The sequence below is a fragment of the Chrysochloris asiatica genome, unplaced genomic scaffold (assembly GCF_000296735.1).
Source record: "Chrysochloris asiatica unplaced genomic scaffold, ChrAsi1.0 scaffold00079, whole genome shotgun sequence".
Classification (NCBI taxonomy): Eukaryota; Metazoa; Chordata; class Mammalia; order Afrosoricida; family Chrysochloridae; genus Chrysochloris; species Chrysochloris asiatica.
The window spans coordinates 4451697-4457696 of NW_006408597.1; the positions used below are offsets into that span (position 1 = coordinate 4451697).

The 6000-nt window shown below is 39.5% G+C and overlaps 1 protein-coding gene across 2 annotated transcripts in view; it reads right to left on the reverse strand.

The window, feature by feature from the left end:
• The window catches only part of PSEN1 (presenilin 1), a 106823-nt gene that overhangs the window by 28089 nt on the left and 72734 nt on the right, over positions 1–6000 (reverse strand). The window lies entirely within an intron of this gene.

The following is a 6000-nucleotide window of genomic DNA, read 5'->3' on the forward strand; positions in this document are numbered from 1 at the left end:
TATGTCCCTTCCACAATAATACAAAAATATATGTACAACCTGTCTGTATTTGAAAGTATACAGATTATATATACACTCATCTGTCTGTCACATTTTACTTATCAATGCAAATACTTTCAAACTATTGTTGTTGTTAGGTGCCACTGAGTCACCACCAACTAATAGCGACCTTACGCACAGCAGAACGAAACAACACCCGATCCTGGGTCAACCTCACTACTGTTGCCACGCTTGAGTCCATCGATGCTGCCATTTGGCCAATCCATCTCATTGAGGGATCTTCCTCTTTTTCTCTGACCCTCCACCTTACTAAATATGATATCCTTCTCTAATGACTGGTCTCTCCTGACAATATGTCCGAAGTATAAGAGACAAAGTTTGGCCATCTTGGCCTCCAAGGAACACTCTGGCTGCACGTCTTCCAAAATGGATCTATTGGTTCTTTTGGCAGCCCATGGCACTTTCAATATTCTCCTCCAAAACCATAACTCAAAAGCATCAATTCTTCTATGGTCTTCCTTATTTACTGTTCAGCTTTCGCATGCCTATGAGATTACTGAAAACACCATGGCTTGGATCAGGCGCACCTTAGTCCTCAAACTGACATCTTTGCTCTCCAACACTTTAAAAAGGTCTTGTGCACCAGATTTGCCTAATGCAATACGTCGTTTGATTTCTTAACTGCTGCTTCTGTGAGTGTTGATAGTTGATCCAAGAAGAATGAAGTCCTTGACAACTTCAATCTTTTCTCCGCGGATAAGAATGTTGTTTATAGGTCTAATTGTGAGGATTTTTGTTTTCTTTACTTTTCCTTAAATTACATATGTATTTATCCTTTGACCCAGCAATTCCACTTTCAGTAATTTATCCCATAGACACACCAACAGTAACACAAAACTACCTGGACACATGGACCATGCAAAGTTATAATGTTGTGAGGTTGGTTATGACTTCTAGTGACCCTACATACAACAGAACAAAACGCTGCCCCGTCTGTACCACCCTCACAATTGTTTCTATGCTTGTGGAGCTATTGTTGTTAAGTGCCATAGAGCCGGTTCCAACTCACAGCGACTCAGTATAGAACCACCAATGACCTTGTGGTTCACGCTGACCTTGAGGTCCTGTGCTTATCCCACAGCACCACACCAGGAGCTCTGTGGGGCTATAGCAGGAACCAAATGTCAGTAGTTGCCTTGACAACCCAGTGTATAAAAATTATTCAAATAAAATCTCTAGGTCCAGGGGCTAGATGGTAGATTCTAAAATATGACACTCTAAGAGGTTAGTTGTTAACAAGAACTGGACTGGACTGGAGCTGGTGTCCGTTGATAAGAATGTTGTTTATTGGTCCACTGGTGATGATTTTTGTTTTCTTTACATTGAGATGCAATCCATACCAAAGGCTGTGCTCTTTGATCTTCATCAGTAAATGTTTTGACTCCTCTTCGCTTTCAGCAAGCAAGGCTGTATCATCTGCATATCACAGGTTGTTAATGAGTCTTCCTCCAATCCTGATGCCATGTTTTTCTTCATAGAACCCAGCTTCTCGGATCAGTTGCTCAGCATACAGGTTGAGTAAGTATGGTGAAAGGATACAACCTTGTCGCACACCTTTCTTAATTTGAAACCATTTAGTGTTCCCATATTCTGTTCAAACAACTGTCCATGTACAGATTCCTCATGAGCACAATCAAGTGTTCTGGAATACTCATACTTCGCAATGTTGTCCATAGCTTGTAATGATCCATATAATCAAAACCTTTGCGTAGTCAATAAAGCACAGCCAAAACATCTTTCTGGTATTCTCTGCTTTCAGCCAAGATCCATCGGACATCAGCAATGATAGCCCTTGTTCCATGCCCTCTTCTGAATCTGGCTTGAACCTCTGTAAGTTCTCTGTCAATGTATGCTTGCAGCCATTTCTGTGTAGCTCAAAATACCAACTGAGAGGGAAGGAGTCTTCACATCAAGTATCAATCCTATCCCCTCTGTATATAGGATTGATAAGGACAGGCAACTTAGACATTGGTTACCTAAAATGTGGGGCTATAAAGGCATGAAGTGACTGGCTTACAAGTTTTCAAGACGGAGTTTAGTTTTAGAGTGTGTGGGAAAAGGTAGAGACCCCACTGAATAGTTTTCATCTTGTCTAGATGGGTTTGGTAAAAGGAGATGGGGTTAAGATTTTTATGATTCAATTGTGAATAACTGTTGTCATGACTAACTGCAACTGTTACAACTGTAAAGGCAGAAGTTTTGAAACAAAAAGGGGGAGTAGTTAATCTTACAGTCCAGGAACAGAGGGCCCTAGGGCCATCAAGGGAGAATAATATAGCATGAGCAGAATGTGAGACCCTATCCAGAGAAGCAGTGACACCAGAGATGAAGACAGAGATCATGACATGAGGAGAGAGAGAGCAGCTGAGGACTCTAGACTCACGGAAAGAGAAAGGCTTTGTGTTAGAGGCCAGGCGGCAGGCTTGCAGAATGTACCCTTTGGATGTTTAAATGATTATATATTGTTGGGTGTTTTTGTGTACATTCCCAACCCCCTCAAGGAAAAAATACAAGAGGAATAGAAGCAAATACTGTTGTTCTCTCATGTAAACTATCACTCAATTCACACACACACAAAAAGGTTCACCCATTCCTAGGTCATACTGATTCAATAAACAAAATGGAAAGGCAGTAATAAACAAATGATAATAAACCAATCCATGCACAGTTTGCTTTTTTAATTCAAAGGTATTTATGGTTAGATGTGGGCAGATTTTTTTGGAAAGCAAATTAGGCCTGTACTTTTTGAAAATCCGACCTGTGAACCAGTACTGTTCAGTGTATGCTGTGAGACAGGAGGGCAAGCTGGGGATGGGACATACTTGCATCCATCTAGAGCTGTTCCTCTTTAAGTGGTTAATATTTCATATGAAGAAAGCATTCTAGGGAGAAATCAGTTTAAAAACCACTTATGTAAGTGTACTTCTATTTAGTCCTGGTGTGGTGCTGTGGGTTAATGCACCAGACTGCAAAGCCATTTGAACTGCAAGGTCGGCGGTTCAAGCTCACCAGCTGCTCCTTGGAAAATCTATACAGGGTCACTATGGGTAGGAATTGACTTGATGACACTTGACAGCAACAACAACATATTTAGTCAATAGGACTTCTGAACAGAAAATATTCAAGATTTAAAAAAAAAAACACAAAAAAAACCACACAGAACTACATTCTGCATGCCCCCAAGTAAGTCTGATAATAGCTCTGCAAGGTAAAAATGATATTAAAATGACGATTACAGAATTGAGTGAGTAGCATAGAAGTTCACTCTTCTCTTTGAGTAACTGTCATGGGTATTGCAGGGAGTGAAATGTGGCATCTTGCTTGTTATTTGTGGATATCAAAATGTGACTTTGTCAGTGCTTTTCCTCATGTATCATGTTCAATCCTCAGTGTAACAAGTAATATACTACTAAGACGCTCAGAGAGATGACAGGGCTGATTTTATTTCGTGTGGTGTAACAGGGAAGATGGAATGTTTGGAAGCATGGGATGTGCCCCATATAATCATATACTCTTGGATATTTATTATTTAACTCCATTATCTAAGTTTATAATAGTATATAGCCATTTGAACTGCAAGGTCGGCAGTTCAAGCTCACCAGCAGCTCCTCGGAAACCCTATACAGGGTCACTAGGGGTTGGAATTGACTTGACGGCACTTAACAACAACAACACAAAATAGTGCATTGTGCAATATTATGTCTTAATTTTCTCCTGGCTCTAAATGTCCTTGATTTCTAGATACACCAAAATAATGTTATCAGTTATGGGGTTTTGATTATTATGTAATAAAAATTCACCATATCCAAAAAAAAAAAAAAAAAGAGAGAGAGAGAGAGAGAAAATGGAATTTTTCCAAGAACTTTTTGAAGCCCTACTGTATAATTATTTCCATATTCCTAATACTCTTTAGTTTCTTGAATAACTTATAAAAGAAATACACAACCAAAAGAGGCTGAAATTATTTAATAGCCTCTCTTAATTCAGCATTGCTTTTAATTTTTGAGGTCAAACAAGTTCCATTATATGATAACCCAACTAACATGATCAAAGTCAATATAAGCCAGGCAAACAATATACAATTTAAATAAATGAAAATACAAATCCAAAGAACAGAAAGAAAAAAGTAGATAAAACCTTCAAAGTTGGTAGTTTAGCCCCACCAGTCACTCTTTGGAAATCCTATACACGAGTTGGAACAGATTTAATTAGCGTAGTGGTTACGAATTGGGCTGCGAACCTTAAGGTCAGCGGTTCGAAACTACCAGCCGCTCCGCGGGAGAAAGATGAGGCTTTCTACTCCCGTAAAGATTTACACCCTCGGAAACCCTGTACAGGGTCGCTATGGGTCGGAACCGACTCGATGGCACTTAACAACAACAACAATAACAACAACAAAGTGTGTGAATTTCTATAGCTTTCTTCTTTAATATGTTCAAGAGAAAAGATGATAGTTTCAGAACTAAGGTGCGTTTGACTCAAGCCACAGAATTTTCAAATCTCATTTCATGTGAAAGTTGGACAATGAATAAGGAAGACTGAAAAAGAGTAGATGCATTTGAGTTATGGTGTTGGAGAAAAATAATGAAAAGTACTATGGACTGCCAGAAGAACAAAGAAATTTGTTTTGGAAGAAGTACAGCAGGAATGCTCCTTAAAAGCCTGTATGGAGAAACTTTGTCTCCAGTATTTTGATTATGTTATCAGGAGAGACCAGTTCCTGGGAAAGGACATCATGCATGGAAAAGTGGTGGGTCAAAGAAAACCCCCAATGAGATGAACTGACATAGTAGCAGCAACAATGGGTTCAAACGTAACAATCATGAGGATGACGCTGAACCAGGCAGTTCTTCGTTCTGTTGTGCTTAGGCTTGCTAAGCAGAAATGACTCAGGAGCACCTAACAACCGGATAGCTTTCCTGGCATTAAAGCAACAGGTATCCATTTGATTTTCTTTCTTTATGTAAGTATGGAAAAACAAACATAAAAATCCTTTGGTGTTAAACTGGAACATTGTCACAGAAATCAGGAACTTTCTGTAAAGAGACAGTGTGGAAAACATTTTTGGCTTTATGGGTCACATCTGGTCTCTGTCCCATCATCTTTTTTAAGTAACTCTTCAAAAATGTAAAAACCATTCTTAGCTCATAGACAAAAAATAGGCCATGGTCTAGATTTGGCTACAGGCGATAGATAATTTGGTGACTCCTGATGTCCAAAATCACGAATAGAACATAATTTGTTGAATGGATTAGTATTACTAATATTTTTAACTACTACTTTCCCTTAACACCTAACCCTAAATAGCTGAGATCAACGGAAAAATATGCAGATTTAGAAACTAACATGTTTTAACACTTCCCGCAACAGATATAAAATCAAACAAAAGCTTAATATAAAGCAATCTACCTGAATTGCTAACTTGATATTTAAATACTCAGCTAGTAAAGGGAAGGACCCTTCCTAATGACTACTGGGGGGAATAATTTAGTCTAAAGAGTTGTTGTTGTTGTGAAATGTTGTCGAGTCAGTTCTGACCAATAGCAACCCTGTATAGGGTTTTCGAAGAGCAGCTAGTGAGCTTGACCCGACAACCTTGCAGTTCAAATGGCTTTGCAGTCTAGCGCATTAACCCACAGCACCACACCAGGACTCCTGAAGAGTAGGTGATCATTCTTCCTACCAGAAAAAAACAGAAAATTTTCACTCTTTTCCTGAATATGTTGTTGTTGTTGTTATTAGTTGATACCAACCCATAGCGACCTTATGCACAGCAGAACGAAACACTGCCCGATCCTGGGCCAACCTCACCACTGTTGCCACGCTTGAGTCCATTCATGCTGCCACTTGGCCAATTCATCTTGTTGGGGGTCCTCCTCTTTTTCTCTGACCCTCCACCTTACCAAACATGATATCCTTCTCCAGTGACTGGTCTCTCCT